Source organism: Pan paniscus, chromosome 6 (assembly GCF_029289425.2).
Source record: "Pan paniscus chromosome 6, NHGRI_mPanPan1-v2.0_pri, whole genome shotgun sequence".
Lineage (NCBI taxonomy): Eukaryota > Metazoa > Chordata > Mammalia > Primates > Hominidae > Pan > Pan paniscus.
Window position 1 is genome coordinate 58112418 of NC_073255.2, and position 24217 is coordinate 58136634.

Here is a 24217-nt window from a genome sequence, read left to right on the forward strand (position 1 = left end):
GGAATGGAGCAGTATTATGATTGTAGTCATGGAAATCTGTATCAAAGATGCAAGGAAAACATTCTAAATTAGGAAATTAGAGGAAACGGTATGTTCAATCGTTGCTATCTATAGAGTTGTAAATCCCTGCAAATGATGAGATTGATTTATACAATACAACGACCTCCCAAAACATAACAAACAAACAAAACACAATATCGTTTTGATTTCATAGCAATCTTGTTGGAAATAAGTAAATTCAGTGACAGCAGAAACTCCGATTTGGCAGACCATAGCAATGTCAGGTCTATTCGCAGAAATCTTGGGAAGGTGATGGACTTCACACAAAAGACAGGCAGAAAGTCTAGAGCCAATTTTGTTTCATTGCAAAAGTCAGGATGATATAAATGGATTTATAAATTATATTTAGTAGGAAATATGAATTTTAGAAGGCTTATTGCAAAATCAAATTTTGTGATTTTTAAACTATAATTCAGTGCTTCCCAAATATATTAAAAAATCATAATCCTGGGTTTTCCAGAAAATTTCTTTATAGTATTTTCTTCACATTTACCCATCATTTCCAAGATGTCTCATAAATTTTAATATTTTGTGACAATACTCCATCCTTTATCAACCCAGAAAAGAAAAGAGTATTGCTTTTGAGACATTTCAAACCAATGATTCTTTTTTTTTTTAATTCAGAAATTTTGGTCATTGATGCTAAAAGACGCCCCGGCTATTGGGAAATGTAACCCAAATGGTTGAAGAAAGATTTTTAAATTAGTTAAACATAATCTGTCTACATACATTAAGTTAATCAAAAGGCTTCCATTTTTGTCAACCATAGTGTGCTGTAATCACAGTTGAAATCTACAAGGCAGGCCTGCGCGGTGGCTCGTGCCTGTAATCCCAGCACTTTGGGAGGCGGAGGCAGGTGGATCACTTGAGGTCAGGAGTTTGAGACCAGCCTGGCCAACATGGCGAAACCCTGTCTCTACCAAAAAATGCAAAAATTACCCGGGCGTGGTGGCACAGGCCGATAATCCCAGCTACTCGGGAGGCTGAGACAGGAGAGTCGCTTGAACCAGAAAGACGGAGGTTGCAGTGAGCCGAAATCCCACCACTGCACCCCAGCCTGGACAACAGAGTGAGACTCAATAAAAAATAAATATTCACGCAGACAAATACCATCTGTGATGGCTAATCCTAGGGGTCAGCGTGGCTGGAGGAGGGTGCCTACATGGCTGGGCAGAGTTCTTTCTCAAGAGACTGTGAGGGTGTTGCCAGAGGAGATTGACAGCTGAGTGGGTGACTGGGAGAAGAAGACCTGCCCTCAGTGTGGGGGGCCAGCCAATCCGGTGCCAGCGCGGCTAGAAACAGGCGGACAGAAGATGGCGGATGAGCAGCATGCAGGGTTTTCTCCCTATGGCTCACTCTCTCTTACTGTGCTGGGCGGTTGCTTCCTCTCCTGCTGCCCTTGGGAGTCAGACTCCAGGTTCTTCAGCCTGCGGCCCCTGGGGCTCTCGGGCCTTGGAGGACTGACTAGGAGCACACACTGTGGGCCTCTCTGGTTTGGGGGCCTGGGACGTGGCGGAGCCCTGCAGCTTCTGTGCGGCCTGTTCTGGGCGTCGCGGTGAAACGCCAGCCAGTTCCTCAAGTAAGCTCCCTGCACACACGCCTGATAGCCTGTTGGTTCCGTCCTTCTGCGGGATTTTCACTACCGCTCTCTAACTCACACACAGCAGAAAGAGCATACGGGAGAGATGAAGCAGTCCACTCCAAGAACATTCTCATCCTGCGGATTACGAGGATTGCCTGAAACCGTTTGCATATGTGCATAAATGTGATTTTATGTCCAGCATCTTTAAGCATGTGGTACAGAGGGAAGGTGGGCAGCCCAGAATTCGTACCTCGGCTTTCAAATTTGGGCTTCAATTATAGTTCTGACACCAGTTTCGTGATTTTTAAAACTCATCACCCATTTGGGGAACTCTGTTTTCCCATCTATGAAATATGGATAATTGTGCCACATAATATTTATTTGAAGAGTGACAGGATATCTGAAGGTCATTAATAGTCAAACATCATTTAAACAAAATTTATAATGTTTTTTACAAAATTGAATCAAAATTGGATAAGGATTTATAAAGAGTAAGTCACATTTTAACCAAGACTTCATACCTGATATCTGTTTTCTTAAAATGATAGGCATTTTTGAAGATTAAAAAAAGGCAACTAGACAAACTATCAGAGACATAATAACGTTTTCCAAGCTACCAGTGATTTAACCTAAATACAGAGTTCACCATTTTCTAAGCAATTAAGAAAATGAGATCTCTTGCTAATTAATAATTAGTAAAAATATTATCTATAATATATAATCTCTTATATATTATATATAATCTCATATATAATCTCATATATAATATATAATCTCTTTAATATATATAATCTCACATATCTATATATAAAATGAGAGATAAAATATATATGGTTCTGTCTCTCTGGAACCTTAACGTAGGTGTTAAACATATTCATAATTTATTCTTTTAATAAACATTATTGAAAACGAAGTATCTGTCAAACATTGTACCAAGTAATTGAGATTTAATGGTGAAAAATCACAGTTTGTGCTATCAATTTAGAAGGAAAGACATTTGAGCAAGCAATCGTTTCAAAACCTATGATAAGTGAGTAATTTCAGGACATTATGCTATGTGCTAGATTTATACAACCAAAAAGAGTGGAATGACGGGGAAAAAAAGTCTTTATTTAAATAGGAACCACAGGGATTGGGCGCAGTGGCTCATGCCTGTAATCCCAGCACTTTGGGAGGCTGAGGCAGCCGGATTACCTAAGGTCAGGAGTTCGAGACCAGCCTGGCCAACATAGTGAAAACTTGTCTCTACTAAAGAAAATGCAAAAAAATTAGCCTGGCGAGGCGATGGGCACCTGTAATCTCAGCTACTCAGGAGGCTGAGACAGGAGAATCTCTTGAACCAGGGAGGTGGAAGTTGCAGTGAGCCAATATTGCGCCCCTGCACTCCAGCCTGGGTGACAAAGGAGACTCCACCTCAAAAAAAAAATAAATAAATAAATAAATAAATAGGAACCACTGTAATAAGAGTGAGTTTATAGGTCCATTCTTTAATATTCCCAACATTTTTATTTATTAATCAATTTAAAATTTTTAATATGTATATATAAAAGTTGTATATATTTCTGGGGCACATGTGAAATTTTGATACAAGCATACAATGTGAAATGGTCAAGTAAGGCTAATTAGGTTTCCATTACTTCAAGCACTTATTATTTCTTTGTTTGGGAAACATTACAATTTCGTTCTTTTAGTTATTTGGAAATATTGGCAATAATTGCAACATTGCTCTTCCTCCAGCACAAATTTCCTTTAGTCTTATTTACAAAACTATGGTAAGGAAGTTTAAATTAAATTCAAAGTATGCCATATTACAGGTAAAATTGTTCCATAATAAAGCACACTGAAAAATTGTTGTATTTATTAGTTGAGGAGACTGTCACAGCAACTGTCCCAATATGTAGAAAACATATCTCTCTAACGTGTGTATACAGACACACACACACACACACACACACACATATTTATTGTGCCAAGCTAGGCAGCTAATAAATGTGTTCAGCAACAATATATAAATCAATAAAATAATAAAGGGATAGATTGAATTAATTTTGTTAGAAGATACAAAAGTTGAACATTTATAAATTTTAGGTGGCTTGAACTTGACCTTTTCATTTCACTCTTTCAAAAAATAAAAGGTGAATTTTGTTTTGCTTTCACCCAGCAGAATTATAGTAAATGCATAATTCAAAAAATATAAAAATAAAAACAAACCTAATTAGTACAATGCATCATATAATATGTTCACTTTCTTTAAATTTTGTAAACTCCATACTACTTTATTACTGCAAATCTAATTACAATGAAGTTACATTTTACTGACTACTTTATATTTGTTAAGTTCTAGAGACTTATTTTTCAGGATAATAAGTACACAATAGCAAAAATATGTATTGTATATGAGATCAAAGTGTCTAGAGGATACTAATTTTTTGGTGTATGGGTGTAAGTTATTTTTTTCTTTGTATTTATATGAATTACACATTGTGAGAAAGCAGTGCAGTTTTAGAGAATTATTCTTAGATTTCTGATAATTCATGAATTTATTAAACATTAAAAAGGAAAAAATAGTAGCTGTAACATTAATATAACATTAATATAACACGAAGCAGGACTCTGCTGAGATTTTTTTTTTTGTTAACAATATATTTAGTATTTATTTCAATAAACACTCAGGGCTTTTCTTGTTTTAATTTTTGTAAAGCCAAAGGTAGAAATACCATAATTTATAATATTTTCCGGGGTGAAATATTTAGATTTAAATATATTTTTTCTCAAATATTAATATGACTGCATAAAATTTGTGGTTACTAAAGCCAGCTCTGATTTAAGTAAATGATTTTTTCTTCTGAAAACTAATGAAAAAAATAGATCCTAAATCCTCCAGAGCAAAATAATCTTTAAAATTGGGACATAAAAAACATCTCATTTGGGGGTCTGCTCAAATGAGAATCTAAGAGATTTATTAGTTTTCTTACATGTCTTCTGTATTATGCCAAATTTAATATAGTGACTGAAATAGATCTTATAATTCTATGCATCTAATTAAGTAGGTCTCATTACTGTATATACTTGTATATTTTTCTTTCCTTTTATTCTATTCATATACCTTGGAGTGTCATTTCCACTTGACTTTACGTTTACACTTTTGCAATTTTTCTCTTCAAAAGCTGTATGGTAATATAATGAATATATCATACAATTTAGCCGCTTAGTGTACAATTCATTGCATCTTAGTATATAAACAATGTTGCATAGCTATCACCACAATCAGTTTTAGAGCATTTTAACAGCAGTCCCTGTAAAAGAAACTCCATCTCCAATTAGCAGTCACTCTGCTTTTTAAATTTTTTCTTTTCTCTTCTTTTCTTTTCTTTTTTTTTTTTTTTTGAGACAGTGTCTCACTCTGTTGCCCAGGCTGGAGTGCAGTAGCGTGATCTCAGCTCACTGCAACCTCTGCCTCCCAGGTTCAGGTGATTCTTCTGCCTCAGCCTCCCAAGTAGCTGGGACTATAGGTGTCCACCACCACACCCAACTAATTTTTGTATTTTTAGTGGAGACGGGATTTCACCATATTGGCCAGGCTGGTCTCAAACTCCTGACCTTGTGATCTGTCCGCCTCGGCCTCCCAAAGCGCTGCGATTACAGGCGTGAGCCACTGTGCCTGGCCGCAGTCGCTCTACTTTTACAGCCACCCCCACCCTCAACTCTAGACAACCACTGATAAAAATTCTGCCTCTATAGATTTGCTTGTTCTGGACACTTTATATAATTGATATAAATGAGGTGTGAATTTTGTCAAATGATTTTTTCTGTGTCTTTTGAGATAGTGTGTGTTACATCAATTAACTTTAAGATGTTATGGCACTCTTGCATCCTTGGAAGAAATTGCACTTGATCTTTGTGTGTAATCTTTTTATGTTTCTGGATTCAATTGCTAGTATTTTCCTGACAGTTTTTACATATATTTTTGTAAGAGATACTGGCCTCTAGTTTTATTTTTCTCTATCTTTTTCTTGTTTTGATACAGCATAATACTTGCGTCATCGAATTACTTGGAAAGTGCTCTCTCCTCTTCTAATATTTTTGTAAAAGTTAGTGAATAATTTATATGTAGTATTTCAATGTTTTGTAGAAATCATTGAGCAATTTGGAACTGGGTTTTGGAACTGGGTTTTTTTTTTTTTTTGAAATGGAGTCTCGTTCTGTCGCCCAGGCTGGAATGCAGTGGTGCAATCTCGGCTCACTGCAACCTCGGCTCACTGCAACCTCTGCCTCCCAGATTCAAGCAATTCTCCTGCCTCAGCATCCTGAGTAGCTGGGACTACAGGTGCACACCACCATGCCTGGCTAATTTTTGTATTTTTAGTAGAGATGGGATTTTACCTTGTTGGCCAGGATGATCTCCATCTCTTGACCTCATGATCACCCTCCTTTGCCTTCTGAAGTGCTGGGATTACTGGCATAAGTAACCTTCCCCAGCTAGGACTGAGTTTTTTTAATTAGAAATGTTTAATTTTTTAATTCAGCTTCTTGTTATAGATCTATTCTCATTTGCTATAATTTTGTGAGTCAGTTTTGGTACTTTCTCAGAATTTGTTCACTTTGTCTAAGTGACCAAATTTTTTGGCATAAGTTGTTTATAGTGTTTTCTTATAAGCCTCTTTATAAGATATGGTAGCCATATCTCCTCTTCTTCCACTCTTGATATTAAGTTGCATCCTGTCTCCGTTTTTTTTTCTTTACTAATATAACTAATGGTTTGTCAATATTTTGGTCTATTCCAAGAACCAAATCTTGGTATCATTAATTATCTCTCTTATTTTCCCAGTCTTTATTTTATTACTTTCTGCTCTAATATTTATTACCCTTTAATATTTGCTGTGTGTATGTGTGTGTTTACTTTTCTCAGTGTTTTAAGAAGGTGGTTCTGGTTACTCATATGAGTTCTTTTTTTTATATAAGCTTTTCAACTTTGAAGTTCCTGTTGTATAATTTAAAAATTGTCTGGCCTTTCTTTCACTTTCTTGCCACTAAAATTCTAAAAACTCTTATAACTTTCCAATGATGGAAGTATCTTGGTTATTCAACGCCCCCTTGAAATACACTTGAAATTGTACTAATGAGGTGACTCATGGTAAGACCTTAAATAGCTTTTAAGATTGAGGCTGCTAATGTCAGAAAGGCCACTCATATGATTTAGAGGCTTGCGGTTTTGTGCCAACAATATCAGCCTTACCCTTAACCTCTGTGGAAGGGAGGGAGGCTGTACATTGAGTTCAATTATGTGGCCAATGGATTACATTGACCATGCCTATGTAATTACATTTCAACAAAAACCCTGGACACTAATGCTCAGTGTACTTTCCTGATTGGTGAACACACTGACGTGCAAGGAGAATGATGCAACCTAAGAAGGCATATGAATTCTATATTCCAGACCCCTGGGAACCTCACCCTGTGTATCTCTTTGTTTTGCTATTTCTGAGTGGAGTCCTTTTTAATAAAATTGTAATGCTAAGTATAGTGTTTTCCTCAGTCTTATGAGTGGTTCTAGTGAAATTATAAGACCTGAGGAGGGTGGTGGAAATATTCTCGATTTGTAGTCAGTTGATCTGAACTGAAGACAATCTTGTTGTGGACTGTGCCCTTTAACTTCTTGAGTCTGTGCTAACTCTGGGTAGTTCATGCCAGAATTGAATTGTACTACCTCAGTTAGGGTTGGTGTCAGAATAGTTGGTGTCAGATATGGGAGTCACTAGCATGACCCTGGCTCATTGAAATCAGTGCTTTGAGAAGAGAAGTAATGAAAGGGAAGGAGATAGGGAAGCTTGATTTACAAGTGGCCATGAGGTTCCCCATGGTATAAAATAGCAGATATGCTGTAGTCAGTTACTGAAAGTAAAGGTTACCAGTGAAATTCAGGTATGATTGATTCTTCTCTCAGAGAGGTGCATTACTGGGTGTATAAGAAAATGTAAAATAGAAAAAAAATAAGTTTAGAGTAAAACTGGTGTTTGAATGTGTAAACTAGTTTTATTTAATTTACCTAAATGTATTATGGAGATAATTAGGGTGTCTGACTAGGGGACATTTCCTCTATGTAGTGTTATAAAACAGAAACATGGACATCTGCCTTTAAAGCTATATTAATTGGACCTGCTAAATAGGAGTTAATAAGATTGTGTGAGCCCAAGCAAGAAAGAATAGAAGCAAGAGTGCTAGTATAGAAAAGTTATCTGTGCAATAACCTTGTGTGGAGCACAGGCTGGGGCTTATAATAAAAGCCTGTAAGTGTCTTCTAGTGAAGTATATTTCAACCACAGTGTGAAACATCTAATGTTTCTCCTCAGATGGGTCAGCCTTTGGCATGTGGGCTTTCACTATGAAAGAGGGGACTCAAAAGTTGCTTTCCTTGATATCTCGGTTATGCTGCCTACATCTGCTGATATCACACCCAGAAGTTAGGCTCCACTAATTGCCAGCTGATTCTATTGCTTTTAACAATGCCTGGGTGGGGCATAAATTGTTTCACTTGTGATATAATTGATGTTGGGCCCTTTTATAGACTTTAAGATTGGTCTTTGAGGCTTTCACTGACATGCTAGGTGGTCTCTTTTCATCTTTCTCTTTCTTGATTTTCTCTGATAAATTTCTAGCTAGTCCAATGTTTAGCTTGTTGCTAATAAGGAGCTACCAGCCTCTTCTTTACTGTTTACTACTGAAGTCTCCATTGTTTTTGAAAGCACCTTTAGGGTTGAACTTCTTCACAATCTGTTCCAAACAGAGGCAATGAAGCCCATGGAGCTCTCTGCTCTTATGTTTTCACTCTCCTTCCGAGAAGCAACTCTGAACCCTACTCCAAAACATGGGTAGGGATGAGATGCTTCTCTTATTCGAGTTACTCCCTTGCTTTATGAATAGGGCACTGACAAGTGGTGATCACTTCTAGTCTTCTTGGGCTGCCTGACCAGCATGGAACAGGCAACCTACAAGTGATCTGGGGTGAGGCTGATAAGGGTTCAGTGTTCCTGGCCTCCTGTTCCTTTGTTAGGGCTTCCCCTCTCTAAATGAGGCCTGGATGGAAGAAGAAAGTCCTGTGCTTCTTAGCCAGCCTTGTCTGGAATAGAGCTTATGCAAAACAAAGCAGGGGTGGAGGATGAGAAATGATGGTATTCTGCACTTCCTGGAGAGATGCCATAATTTTAGAATAAAAGGTAGAGGGAAAGGGAGTCCTGTGTTCTTGGCTATAGCCACTGGGATTTGAGCTTCCATCATTCTGAGCCATGAGGCAGGGAGACAGAGCAAGCTATGGTTCACATGCCACTAACTTTCACTGTTCATACTAAGATTTGGTAAATTTCTTAAGTTTTCTTGTCCTCCATTCCTACTTACCCATAAGACAGTTTCTAGAGACTTTAAGTAGTTCTTTTTTTAAAAAAAATAATTTTTATCAGCTATGATCATTCGGCTGGGAAAAAGGTTCTGTAGAGTTTCTCATGCCATCATTCCAAAATCTTTTTGTACTGTCTTCTTTCAATCTATGGTAACACATAAACTGAAGCATCAACAAAAACTTCAAGTCTAAATATAGTAATTACAGATGAGTACTTCACTACAGTTCAAACCCTTATAATAATTTTCAGAACTCAGCTTCAGGGAAAGGAGTTAGAGAAAACGGAATGGCAGGCAGATGACCTATCCACTGATACAAGATAAAAGAAGGCTAGAAGAAGTCTTTTTGTATTTTTTACAAATAGATTTACAAGCATTTATTCATGTATTCTTAAGATGATCACTACTGAATATACAGTGCCTATCAACACTCCTTTTTATTTGTTATTCATGTAAAATAACCACAGGTTCCTTGGTATTTAATTTTTTTTTTAATGTGGTCCAGGAAAACAACACCTACCTTCTCTCTATTCTTTCAACTCTCTGGAGTTTAAAACAAAGGGAAAAAGGAGTAGAAGAAATGTGATAGATAATTTTTTAGTTCTTTTACATTCATTCTGGTAGATAATCTTTTAGTTCTTTTACATTCATTCTGGTGTAATGAACATTATTTTTGGTTTTTCTACCACGTAAAGAATACTGCACTAGAAATGATAATTTAAGCCTAATGCTTCTCTAGTTGGAGAAAAGAAGATAATATTAAGTGATGAAGAGTTTTAACGTACCAGGTAAGTTTTTATAAATGCCATAAAATGTCTTTCATTTATGATTATTGATTTGTAATTCATATTTGGGGGAAATTCAGTATGCTATAATAGGTTTGTTTATTTTTTGTTATTTTAACTCATTCGAATTGGTATACATTTATTTTAAATCTGTAGGTAAAATACAGATATGATGACAGGGTAGGGTGATTAGCTGTGGTTTTTGACTGGCTTGGCAGTTTGGGGATATTGCATTTAACCAAAATATGTTTGTTTTATAAACTCTTGAATTGCTGCAAGAATCACTATTCCATGGCTAAACAAAATAACAAGAGATGTTAATTTCTGATTAAGTGATTTGAAACATTGAGTCGGCCGGGCCCAGTGGCTCACGCCTGTAATCCCAGCACTTTGGGAGGCCAAGGAGGGCGGATCATGAGGTCAGGAGTTCGAGACAGCCTGACCAATATGGTGAAACCGCTTCTCTACTAAAAATACAAAAATTAGCTAGGCATGGTAGTGGGTGCCCCCAATCCCAGCTACTCAGGAGGCTGAGGCAGGAGAATTGCTTGAACCTGGGAGGCAGAGGTTGCAGTGAGCCAAGATTGCGCCACTGCACTCTAGCCTGGGTGACAGAGCATGACTGCGTCTCAAAGAAAAAAAAAAGAGAAAGAAACATTGAGTCAATGGGAATCTGATGAAAATATTTTTATATTTTAAATTTAAAAATTCAATTTTGGGACAAAAATAAGCTATAAGCTAATGATGACAGGTTATTGTAATTGATGGAATAAGTGTAGAAAATATCATGGTCTGAAATATAGGGAAGGAGCAATGATGATGAAAAAGAAATGGAACTGTTCAGAAAGAAGATTAGGGCTATACAGTAGCTAATGCACTGCAAGACTGATTGCCTACAGCTATAAAGCCGAAGTCAGTGAAAGACATGTGATATTAGATACTTAGATTTTAAAAACTTTGTTAAATAAATAGAATATATATGAATACGTTTAGGAGCTATATCTGCCTTCATTGTTTATACTAGCAAACAATAGGATATTGTTGGCAAATAAAAGCCCTATAGAGTTATTTCATACTAGAAATATTAAAATAAGAATAGTTACACACTTTAAACAAATTTAATGAGGCCCCAGAAACATATTTTAAGATCGAAGTTGAGAAATTAAGGAATATAAAGTCAACTTTAAAGAACATCCTCTTTCAAGCTTGTCAAAAGCATTGTAGTATGGGGTGGGAATGTAGAATCAAAGGCGAAATACAACTTATGTCAGAATCACCTTCAGTGCCAATTAGCAATGTAAATTCCTTTGATGAGGTTTGCTGGGATAAGCAATTTTGAGGACAAGGGTTGGAAATCAACAGTTTATAAGATATCCAGGTGATTCTTATATATACTAACATTTAAGAATCACTTCCCCAGTCCATTGCATTACTAGACAACTTGCAATATGGAATCTGTTTGATAAAATATATATGGTGATTTCAGAAACTGATGAATGAAAATGCATTTTTCCAACTTCATTCACTTAAAGAGCCTGGGGCCAGGGGGAGGACTGTGGCCTGCGGGATACAGGAGATGCCCTTAATGCACCCAATGCATTCTTAAATAAGAAAATATGAAAGGTATTTTTTATTTAATGATGGTTTTCTTTAAAGGCCTGTACCATACCACTGATAGTTAATTCATTATGAGTTATTATAAAAGGTTGAAATATACATGCTTCAGATAATCTGGTTTGATCCATAGCTAAAATTAGTAACGATTAGACATACCATCTGAACTTTAGTAGCTTTTCTTTTCTTTTCTTTTCTTTTTTTTTCAAATGGAGTCTCCTTGTTGTCAGCCTGGGGTTGGAGTGCAATAGCACGATCTCGGCTCACTGCAACCTCCACCTCCCAGGTTCCAGCAATTCTCCTGCCTCAGCCTCCCGAGTAGCTGAGATTACAGGCACCCGCTACCATGCCCGGCTAATTTTTGTATTTTTGGTAGGGATGGGGTTTCACCATGTCGGCCAGGCTGGTCTAGAACTCCTGACCCCAGGTGATCCACACACCTCAGCCTCCCAAAGTGCTGGGATTATAGGCATGAGCCACCGTGCCCAGCCAGTAGTATTTTTATAACAAAACATTTGATATTTTTTATACTTATTAGGGCTTAGGTCAGATCTACATACTCTGAAAGTCGGTGAAAGGAAGTTCATTCACATGTGAAAATAAAAGGCACAGGTCTGTCCCAATCTGGTCATGCTGCTGTAACAAAATACCATAGACTGGGTAACTTAGAAACAACAGGAATTTGTTTCTCACAGTTTGGGAGGTTGGGAAATCCAAGATTAAGTCACCAGCAAATTTGGTGTCTTGTGAGGCCGTGTTCTTGGTTCCCAGACAATTCCTTTTAGCTGTATCCCCACATGCTGGAAGCAGGGAAGGAGCTCTCTGGGATTTTTTTTATGCAGATGCTAATACCATTCACATGGGCTCCATCCCCATGAATGAATCACCTCCCACAAGTCCCACCTCCCAATACCATCACCCTGGGGGTTAGGATTTCAACACATAAACTCTGTGATGACACAAAGTTTCAGTCCTGCAGGGAGCTCGCTAAAATTATACCTATACATTGTGGAAGAATTCAGGAGAATAAGGAGAAATGGATGTGTTTATCTTGTACATTTCATTTGCACCAAACTTATTTCTGAGTTTTCACTAACACTTGTTAAAATAGGGAGTGTCCAAGCTTCCAAATTCTAGCCAATTGAAGCATTCTATGTGGGCATTTTATTTTCAAGTTATCAAGGAAAAGCAGTTGTTAGGGATGAAAATCATCCCTAATATAAAGCTCTTCATTTTTAGTCCAATTTAATAAATTTTTTTGTGGGAGGAAGTTCTCACAAAAGAGTACAGTCCAATGAATATTTTAAATTTCTTTAGCCTCATTCCTCAGAAAGAGGACATTTTAAAGAAACATATTAAAGGAATGTAAAAACCACATTCTAAAAGTTTTACACTCATTTGCTACAATTTCAAACCATTTAATTTTGTCTTCAGTCATTACTTTGATTTAATTGCTGTTATTTAGAACCTTTAAAAACATTCAATCAGCTGTTTTCTGTTTTAAAGCCACTAATCTATTAATGATTTATGTCACTTCACCTCTCGAATTCTTGTTTGTTTTTTCTAATTTTAGTGTAAGCTTGGGGAAATCAGATCTTTCTGTACCTCATGTGTGTGAACAAGCCTAAGGTTTATATTTTATTTACCTATATACTTGGAACATAAAAAGGAGTGTCCCGTCCACAAATTAAAACCCAAAGTACCCAGAGGAAGGGCCTAATGTCAAAAAGACCATTTGACAATGAAGATTCTGCTCTATATTGTGGCTGCACATACCCATTGCAGCAAATTTCTGAGACATACAACTATTTTGATGAAGTTGTAGATACATTTCAATGAACTCACTAAGCCAACTGACCCTGAGATAACAGGTGCCATTCAGGAGTTAGCACTTTGAAATAAACTCAGCAGATACCTTTCATGCCAGTATTAAGCATAGGTTTAGTACAAGGTAATTCTCTAAAATGTTTGTTAGACAGTCACTCAGTCAACCAGTCAAGAAATACTTATTGAAAAATCTACTATTTGCCAGGTACATCATTCAGCTGGAGACTAACAGGGACCAAGACATGAGCATTGTCCTCCAGGAACTTCCAGCCCACTCAGAGATACAAATGAGTGCATAGGAAAGTCAAACACTGTGTAATGTAGAGAAAATAGAAGATTAACATAAAGAGGCAGCAAATATCTTTTGAAAGTCAAATAAGGTTTTCCATCGTGGAACGAAATAACCTAAGATGAGATGGATGAACAGGTTTTAGCATATTAGTGGTGGTGGTGGAGTGCTGTTCAGTGTTTTATGCATAAAAGCATGGCAGGTGCAGACTTCCAGAGTTTGGAGAGTATGAAGTGGATTGATTGAGCTTCGTTTTATATCAGTATTGCAGTGGTATTACTGATACTGAGTGCATTGCCTTAGAAGTGTTTTCCTTACTTTCAATTTTGGTTTATTTTTATGCTAAGCAAGTAAAGGTTCATGTTCAAATATTTAATTGTCATTATGGAGTGCCCTTAGCTGAGATGAGGCCTTAGGGGCATGAAGTAATGGCACTTCGGGTGGAATCCAGAGTTAAATGCACTTCAAAATTCGCTCCTGTGTTTCTCAATGCTTGGTCTAGGAGCTAAGAATGAGTATATATATCCCAGGACTACATAAAAATCTCATTATCTGTCCCCAGAGTCAGATTCTACCACTGAATGCCTAAAACTTGTCCCTAGGGCACAACCTTAACATTCAAGTCTGGTGCTTACCTTTTTCTTCTGAACTGTTTCTGTTTTATCAAATCTTTGTTTATTCCTCTGAATAAACCACAGCATCTCGAGTTTCCTTAGTGATATGGAGGAATCTTCTGCGCAGACCAACTGACTCACTAGATGTCTGGGTTTCTGTGAGGTATTTGAATGGTCGTTAGAAATTCTACATCATGAAACATCTCCTTGGCAAGTACTGGGCCATATGGGAGAGATGAAATTGATTGGATGGCTCCTGATCAGCCAGATGGAAATCAGGATGCATGGAAGCTGAAGTTCCATGCTATGCCCAGGCCTTTACTCCCTATGGTCTGTCCACTGACTTGGAGATACACAGATGCCAAGGAGAAGACCTTCAAAATGATGCTTGCAGTGACACTGTTTAATGTTCCCTGTTTTGTGGGATGTGGGGGGGTCTTTACATTTGATGAGGTTTAACAACATTTATTAACTCATCTGTAGCACATGTTGAGAACTGCGTTTTTCACAGTCATCCCAAAAGTTCCCATCAGTCACATCCCCACCTAATACTGAATGTTTTGCCCATAGGAAGAAAGAGGGGATTATAAGCTATAAAAATATTTTGCTATGATAATTTTAGATTTATTCCAAAGCCTAGGCACACCTACCACAGATGTTAACATATTCTGAATTCATTAAGACAGTCTCACCTTCTGACAATAAATTTTGCTACTTTAAACTTCTAACCTAATCCTTGATCAGAGTATGAAGGAAAGTTTGTATCTCAGAAGAGGCTTACAAAGCAAATTACAGGTCACAAAAAATAAACAAAATAATAAAATAACACTTGCTAATATTTAAAGTTTGGTTAGATTCTAGTCCCAGGGATTTATGTGTTTTACCTCCCCTCGCATACACTATTTCTATGAGGGAAGCACTGGTATGACTTTAACTTTATATTTGAGGACACTGAGGTTGAAAGAGTTTATGCAACTTTTGTAAGTTCTCACTTAGACTAATCTAAAGCTCAGGATTATACTCATGATCCCATCGTGATTCCCTTGGCTTAAATTTTAAATTTAAACAATAACACTTCCATCGTCTTGGTTTACTCACTAATTTCTTCTTGTGTTCAGGCTTTTACTTGTTCACTCACTAAGTTTAGCATGATCAGTTATTGGGGCACCTCTGCTCTTCACCCAGCATCCATTCTTGCAGGTTTTCAGCAGTATCCACTGCTCACGAGCAATCTACCAGGAATAATTGTCATGTGGAGAGCCAGAGGGGCACAAATATGAAGAAACACAGATTCTGCCCTTCGTTTCTCAGAGGGAGACACACGCAAAACTCATAACGTGGCTGACATGGCCAGAGCCACGGGGAGGGGGAGGCTGAGGTGCAGTGCAGCATGAGAGGATCGGACCCCCAGCAAGGCGGGCAGGGAAATCTGGGCTTGCAGCTGCTTGCTGTGTAATCAATATGCTTTTCAAAGATTTGAGGATTGGAACTGGGAAGAGGCCTGTGTAAAGAGAGAAATTCATTCTCTGACCAAAAAAAAAAAAAAAATTCCTCAAATACAGCTGGGTAGACAAATACATTTTGTGAATGGTCATTTTGATTACTTTACCAAGAGCTAAAGGAAAAAAAAATCGACTGTTTGTTTGTAAATGGAAAGTGTATGGATTTCTCAGCCTTGGCTCTGGTTGCTAACTTGGCCTCATTATTATTATTGTAATTATTATTTTATCTAACTGTCATGCTTCTTTAGAACATCAGCCATCAAATATCCAATATTCATTATCACCTGGTGAAGTTCCTACAGTGGTGGTGTATACGTCAGGGTTCTCCAAAGAAGCAGAACTTATAGGATATGCATATATCCTGTAAATGTGTGTGTGTTTATATGTATATAGGATGTGTGTTTATATACATATATGTAGAGAGAGAGAGATCATAGGAATTGGCTCACAGGATTACGGAGCATGGCAAGTCCAAGATCTTCAGGCTGGCTTGGCAAGTGGCAAGCTGGAGACCCAGGAGAGCTGATGGTGTGTGGAGGCTAAAGTAACGCTATCCCGGATGCTCATCCAACATGTTGACTTCTGATTAACTCTGGTTTTGGGCATGCTTCTAAGATTTCTGTGCTATCCACTGTTCCTTGTGTAAACATGTACTTACCATAAATCTTGCCCTTAAGCAATTGTTCTACACATCCCTGCTGAAGCATGGACATTCTGTCCCCATGGTGCATAAGCCCTAGGTCTTGGGGGTAACTCCATGGAATCCACCATCCCATCTTGTGGCTGTCCAGGGCATGGTTCTGTTTGTAAGTCCCCATTTAGTGTTTCTGAGAAACTGGATATCTCAGACTCTGTCTCTGGCCTCTCAGCTTCCTCAGCCTTTGGGAGTAGGTTTACATAGACATGCCCACTGTGGAACATGGCATGAGTTTCATTCCAAGGAAAATCTGATGTTTCAGTTCTAGTCTAAGGGCAGGAAGAAGCTGATATCCCAGCTTCAAGGTACTCAGACAGGAGGAATTTTCCCTTACTTAGGTGGAGTTGAACTTTTTGTTCTACTCGGTGCCTTTACCTGACTGGATTAGGCCTTCCTACATTAAGGAAGGCAATCTGCTTCATTCAGTCTTCTTATCCAAAGACATCCCCAGAGAAACATCCAGATTAGTGTTTGACAAAATATTTGGTCACCCCATGGCCCACTCAAGTTGACATTTGAAATCAGCTATCACAGGTGGTTCTCAGAATGTGGTCCTGGGATTGACAGATAAACACTATCTGGGAATTGCTAGACATGCACATTTTGAAGTGCTAACCTAGTTCTGCTGCCTCAGAAACTCTGGGGATGGGGCACATAACCATTACATCATGGGGCCAGATATGGTAAGGATAGTTTTCAAGGTGTACATTTAATATGCTACTAACAGGAAGTTGTGAGGACTGTCATTAAGCTATAGTATTAGTACTCTTCATGGTGCAGCACACCAATTCTGGACTACGAATCAAAACACCAGTGGTTTTGCACCAAGGCCAGCACACACCCAGCTGTGCTGCCTTGCAGCATGACTTAAATACCTCCAGCCTTGAAGTCTTCAGCTGTTACTTGCACAAATAATGCCAGGCCTGTCTACCTCAGATGTTTATTTGAGTATAAAATGAGAGAAAAAATGAACTAAAGCTTTTGATACTTGTGAAACACTGATCAAACACACAGGGAGAGAAAGGCTAAGTTTGATGTATTTTAAAAAGCAGCATCAAAAATATCAGTGGGAAAGAAAGTGTCTGTCTTACAGAAAGCTGTAGAAGAGGAATGATGTGTCCTCTTGCTAATATTTCCTTCATCTGGAAACACCCATCACTGGGAAATTGAGGTGGCAAAGGAACAAATAGCTAGGCCTCTCTGTGGTCTTAGTCCTAGTAGTTCACACATGAAATCGACAAGAAGCAAATAGATTAGACTTTGGCAAATTCTTATGAAAATCAATCAGTGGATTAAAAAAATAAGACTTGCCTTCAATGATTATTAAAATTTAAAGAAATCTGATTGTTAATGAAGCCATGCACACAGAACTTGGTGTGGAAACTGAACAGCTCATACAGGGTTTTTTGCCCTAGAGCTCAATGAAGTTGTAGTTATGGTTGATAGTGGATAAGGGAACTCCTCTCAGAGCACAGAGCCTGAGTCTCCCAGAATAGATACTTATGGCCTCAGCAGCCCATCTGGAGCAGCCACAGTGGGGATGCCAGCTGCAGCAGCGGAGGTGTGGCTGGGACTGTGCACTCCACGGAGCAGGCAGGGGCCAGGGACAGGAGGGAGCCCTGCCCTCTTCTGAGTTGGCAGGTCAGGAGCCCTGCACTCCCAGGTGCAGCTGCCTCCACCCAGCCATGGTTCTGCCCCCAGGCATCCCTGCATTCTTGGGAGCCCAGGAATCCCCCTGCCCAGCCAGGCTCAGAAATGTCTGCTCCCATTCCTCCTCACTCTTCGCACCTGCTATGGAGCAAAGTTAAGGCCAAACTTGGGTGCTGTCACTACCCAGCTGGTTGTGCACATGCTTGGGATGGCACTGACATGCCAGCTGCCTGCTGCCTCAGCCCTCTCCAGACTTTGGGTGCCAACAAGCACAGGAGGGAGGCTGAGTGGGGGTGAGAGCGATTCAGTTCGGGTCTGCAGGTGCCCCTTGGCATGAACTGCCTGGGCACCATAGATGACATGTTGATGGTGGCAGGAGGTAGACAGACTCCTTGGTGGAAAGGGACAGGTCCCTGGTAAAACCCCACCTTCAAGTCAGGGACAGCCTGAAGACTGGGGGCCAGGCTGCCAGTTATGAGTAGAGTCTGCAGTCCAGAGTGAGAACTTGTGGTGCTTTCTCTGGGCCTGCCCATGGTATATACTTTCCTCCTTCTGAGCCCATAAAAACCCGGGACTCAGCCAGACTCAGATATCAGGACTACCAACTGCAGAAAGGAGCTACCCACTTCAGGTATCCTTGACTCTGTGAGATGACCTGCCTGCAGATAGGAGCTTCTCACTCCAGTTCTCCTCTCTGCTGAGAGCTAGACCATCATCGGGACCACCTGCCTGTGGAAAGGAGCTACCCACTTTGGGTCTGCTGAGAGCTGTTCTGTTGCTGAATGAAGCTCCTCTCCACCTTGCTAACCCTCCACATAGCTCATTCTTTCTGGATGTGGGACAAGAACTTTGGAACCTCCAAATGGCAGGACTGTAAAAGCTGTAACACAAACAGGGCTGAAACATGCCCCCGCCACTTGCCATATTGTGGGCGATGAGAAGGACAGAAGAGCTGCAGTCCTTCAGAGATCTCAGACCTAGGGGTTCCCTGAGCTAGGGCTATGTCACCCTCTTTGGGGCTCTGTGGCTCCTGGCATCTCCAGGCTTCCGGGTACCATTGCATCCCCTCTTCCAGAGGCAGATGCCTGCAGCGGAAGCCATGTGCAGTACATCTGGTCCTGCTGCAGCCTCACATAGTGCTGACACCTGTGCTGGCACCTGCAGCTGCCTCCCCCACCACAGCAGCTAGTGTACCTGGCTGTCTACAGTGGACAGACCCCATGCTCACTCACCCACACACTCCTTCCTGCTGTACACCTCGCTTGCCCTTGGCAGGTGTGAGATCCAGGGCAGTAGTGTGAGCTGGACGCAGCTACCATTCTGAGTGGGTGGAACGAGCCCAGCAGCTAATAATCAGGCAGAAAGTGCCTCCAGGCACAGAGATTTCTGGCTGGTGAAGTGACTCCCTAAGGATACCATGATAATAACAAAGCACTGGATCTCCTGTTAGGGGTTAGAGTTTTTCTTTTCCTGACCAGCAGGATTATCATGTGCCATGGATACCTGTTTTCCATTTTTTATTCTTAATGAGAATTTTGTTGTAACTCTTCTATGTGTGCTCCAACACTGCAGAGACAGATCGGTTATCATTGAGCTTGAGACTGGCTCAAATCACAGATAATAGATTACAAACTGATGGTAATCTAGGTGACTTTTGATGTTACTTCTTCCTTAAAGATGTGAGTATGTTCCATGTGGAGGGACTGAGATTGTTCATGGCAACTGTTAGCATGTTTTCTGGACTATGACAGACAAATTGAAATGCAACTCCCATCACAATCCACTTTTCCCAAGTTTTTCTTGCAAATAAAGGTAACTATGTCATATACATCTATCAAGGGAGTTTTTGTGGGTCAGGTATGTGTCTGTCTCTTTAGGAACAAAAAGCAAAACCCTACTAATAGTAATTTTTTTTTTTTGGTCATTTTCCCAGTCTCCTTCGCCCAGCTTTGAGTTTTTTTGTGATACTTGGAGAAGCCACAGGTATCTGCTAGCCATGCAGATGAAACATGCAACCAGTCAACCCTGGAATTCTAACCTCTGAATTTTTGACATAATGAACAAATAAACCCCTCTGTGTTTAGGTCATTTTGGACCAGTTTTCCTGTTATTTGAAAATGAGTACATTACTACATCATAAATGAGAACTAGAAAAAAAATAAATCCACCCACTGGCAAAAGGAGATCATGCAGAGTCTTTTCTATCTCAGTCTGGGTTTGGCAAGAAAAATATTCTTCAGTAAAAGTCCTTAAATGATGCTCTTTCTAAGAAATTTGATGTTCACGCTTTTAATACCTGCACAGCCCAGTCACTTTCAAGCAGATATTAGGGTAAAATGTAGTTGGAGGCTGGTTTTGCAACTGGAATACCTGAAATAAATGTCCAGCACCAAACATAGGATTCTTCACGATAAGATCTTTTTCAAAGATGTGCTCCTAATACAAAATTAGCAATTAAAATACAAGGACACATGCATTACAATGATGAAAATTAAATGGACCAAACAATATCAAATGCTGGTGAGAACCATGAGCAACTGATACTCTTGCACATTGTCTGTGAAACAGAAAATAGTACAGCTACTTGGGAAAACAGTTTGGCAGTCTCTTATAATATTTAAAAAGGCCTACTCAAACATCCAGCAATTCACTTGATAGGTGTTTACAAAAAAATGAATTAAAGCAAATGTCCTTACAGAATTATATTAGAATGATCATCACAGTTTATTCACTTTAGCCAAATCTGGGTGTTATGAATAAGCATATTGAAGTGTACTCATACAATTAAATTAATACATAGAAATTAAGGTAAAGAAAATATGGACACATGCAGCAACATGAATGAAGCTAAAAATTATGTTGAACAGAAACAAAGCAAAGACAAAAGAGTACGTGCTTAAGGTGTATATTTATGTAAATCACAAATACAGGGAAAACTAATGTATGGTAAAAGAAATCAAAACAGTACTTACCTCTGGGTAGCAGTTAATTGGGGCTGTTTGTAAAGAAAATTTCTTAAATAATGATGGTTGCAGGTTTGCTGATTTATTACTCAGAAAACTGTGTAAGTTCTATTCCTTTTACTGTGTGTAAATTATACATCCATTAAAAATGATCAAATACACAAGCACACAGCACATGGGTCTAGTGCCAGCATGTCATGGGTAAACAGTGAGCAGGCAAAGTAACAACAGATTAGAATTTGGATAATTTAAGATAGTCAAACTGTAGGTGAAAATTACAAAAACATCTGAAATGATTAAAGGCATTACAAAAGGAAATAATAAAAAGACATGAACAGTGAATAAGAAGCAGGCATATTTGAGAAAGAACCAAACAGAAGCCATATGTCTGTCAAAACCAATAGCCTAAAAGTTTAGATCATGTACAACTTGAAGATGAGTTATTAAATTATAAGATAGAGATGCAGAAACTATCTAGAATGCACCACAGAAATATGAGATAGAAAATATGTAAAAGGATATAAACAGACACTTCTCAAAAGAAGACGTTTATGCAGCCAACAGAAGTATGAAAAAATGCTCATCATCACTGGCCATCAGAGAAATGCAAATCAAAACCACAATGAGATACCATCTCATGCCAGTTAGAATGGTAATCATTAAAAAGTCAGGAAACAATAGATGTTGGAGAAGATGTGGAGAAATAGGAATGCTTTTACACTGTTGGTGGGAGTGTAAATTAGTTCAACCATTGTGGAAGACAGTGTGGCGATTCCTCAAGGATCTAGAACTAGAAATACCATTTGATCGAGCAATCCCATTACTGGGTATATACCCAAAGGATTATAAATCATTCTATGATAAAGACACATGCACACATATGTTTATTGCAGCACTACTCACAATAGCAAAGACTTGGAACCAGTCCAAATGTCCATCAATGATAGACTGGATTAAGAAAATGTGGCACATTTACAACATGGAATACTATGTAGCCATAAAAAAGGATGAGTTCATGTCCTTTTTAGGGACATGGATGAAGCTAGAAAGCATCATTCTCAGCAAACTATCACAAGGGCAGAAAACCAAACACCACATATTCTCATTCATAAGTGGGAGTTGAATGATGAGAACACATGCACACAGGGTGGGGAACATCACACACTGGGGCCGGTCGGCAGGTGGGGGACTGGGGGAGGGATAGCATTAGGAGAAATACCTAATGTAAATGATGAGTTGATGGGTGCAGCAAACCAACATGGCACATGTATACCTATGTAACAAACCTGTTGTGTACATGTACCCTAGAACTTAAAGTATAATAAAAAGAAAAAAAAAGATAATATGTAAAAGAAGGGAAAAGATACATTTGTGACAGGATGAGACAGTAAAACATATTCCTAATTTGAGAAAGATAAAGTAGAGTGACTAGAAGACAAGCAATATTTGAAGAGAGTGGCTGAGAATTCTTTTAATAGTTGAAGGATATGAATATTGATATTCAGGAAGCATTAAATTACCCAAACCATATGTATGAAGTAATCAAACAATAGGATGCTGAGTTATATGATATGTTGTCAGCCTAATTGTTATTTTTTTCCAGGCAATCTATATTTTTTGGTGGTGGTAAGATTGCCTTTTTTTTTGAGATATGGAGGTGCCAAGTTGTGGATTTATTTTTTTAAATTTTGCTTGGACTCAGTATGCCCCTTTTATACGAAGACTTACCTGCTTATATAATTCAGCACTCAACAAAGTGATAATATACATTTTTAAAGCACCTATTTAGAAAAATCGAGCCTGTGTAGGTCTCAATGCATGTCAACAAATGTCTAAGAATATATAAAGAATGTATTTTCTAACCATAACCAATCATATTTAAAATAAAAAACTAAGTAGTAGTAAAGCAAATAAACAAGCAAAACTGGAAATTAAAAAAATCTAAATAACTAATCGGTTTAAGAGGACATAATAATGAATATTACAAATTTTTTAAATTAACCAAAAAATAAAATAAACCAAAAGCAAACCTATGGAGTTTATTTAACATGGTACTTGGAAGGGAAATATATTTACCTCAGGGTGTTCACCTAGAAACAAACAAGAAATACATAATTTTGTTAAGTGTTCAATACAGGAATTCAGAAAAAGTAAGAATAACTTTTTTTAATTGAAGGAAAAAATTTAATTTAAATGTTGGAAAATAATGAAAAAACTGGCAAAATCAAACCTTAAGTTTCTGGAAAGAAACAAACATACAAAAAAATACATGAACCATGAAGAAAAAATACATACATATAAAAATGTATTAATCATAGTAGAAAATGTAAAAACGTAACAACTTTGCTCAAATTTGAAACCTCAGCATAATAGATATGTTTTAAGAAATCATACACATTATTAAAAATATTATTAGATATACAAGACCTGAATATTATGACAAGTATACTACTGCTTGTGTTTTCAGAGCACGTGCAATGTGTGTCTGCATATCTTTCTTTTTTTGACTTGCTCTTCTCTTTGCTGAATTCTGTAATCTCCACAATATATCCTCCAGTTCAGTAATCACTGATTTCAATAATTCTTTCTTCACTATCTAATCTATTGTTTAATCTATGCATTGAGCTTTTTTAATGACTATATTTTACATATTTAATGTTTCTAGTTAGCTGTATTTTAAACCTGACATTCTTTCTTTCTTTGTGATTATGTTGTCTAGTAGTTGATACAAAAGAGAAAGTGCAAGGTCTTCAACATATTACTTCAGTACATGCATAACATAAAAGGCACTGAGAAAACCTTTAGTGCTTCTCAGCAAACACTGCCCTTGCCTCCTCTCCTCTTGGGTGCATTCATCATTGCTTTGCTTTTCAAAAAATACAATGTTACCACACCAATGTATATGTTATTTCAAAAGTTTTTCTTATACTAGAGATTTATGCAAAAAAGCATATATATATATATACATCTCTTAAAATATTTTTTCAATATTATGCTTCTACCATACATCCATATTGTTTCACCTACACTATGAGTATTTCATGTATACTACATGCCCATTCTATATTCCTAATCTTCCTGATGAGCATTTGGGATATTTCCAAGTTTTGCTGTCAAAATAGTGTTGCTATAAGCATTCATGTGCCCATTCCTTGACAGTTATGTGTAATGGTTTGTACAGAAACTATATCTAGAGAAGTCAAATTGCTGCAGGATTCTAAGAACAGGCATGTTTGTTTGCA

At 38.1% G+C, this 24217-nt stretch overlaps 1 pseudogene; it reads left to right on the plus strand.

Annotated features, from left to right (window-relative positions):
• Positions 1 to 1219: 1219 nt before the first annotated feature.
• LOC100978013 (uncharacterized) overlaps positions 1220 to 24217 on the plus strand; it is a 33113-nt pseudogene continuing 10115 nt past the window's right edge.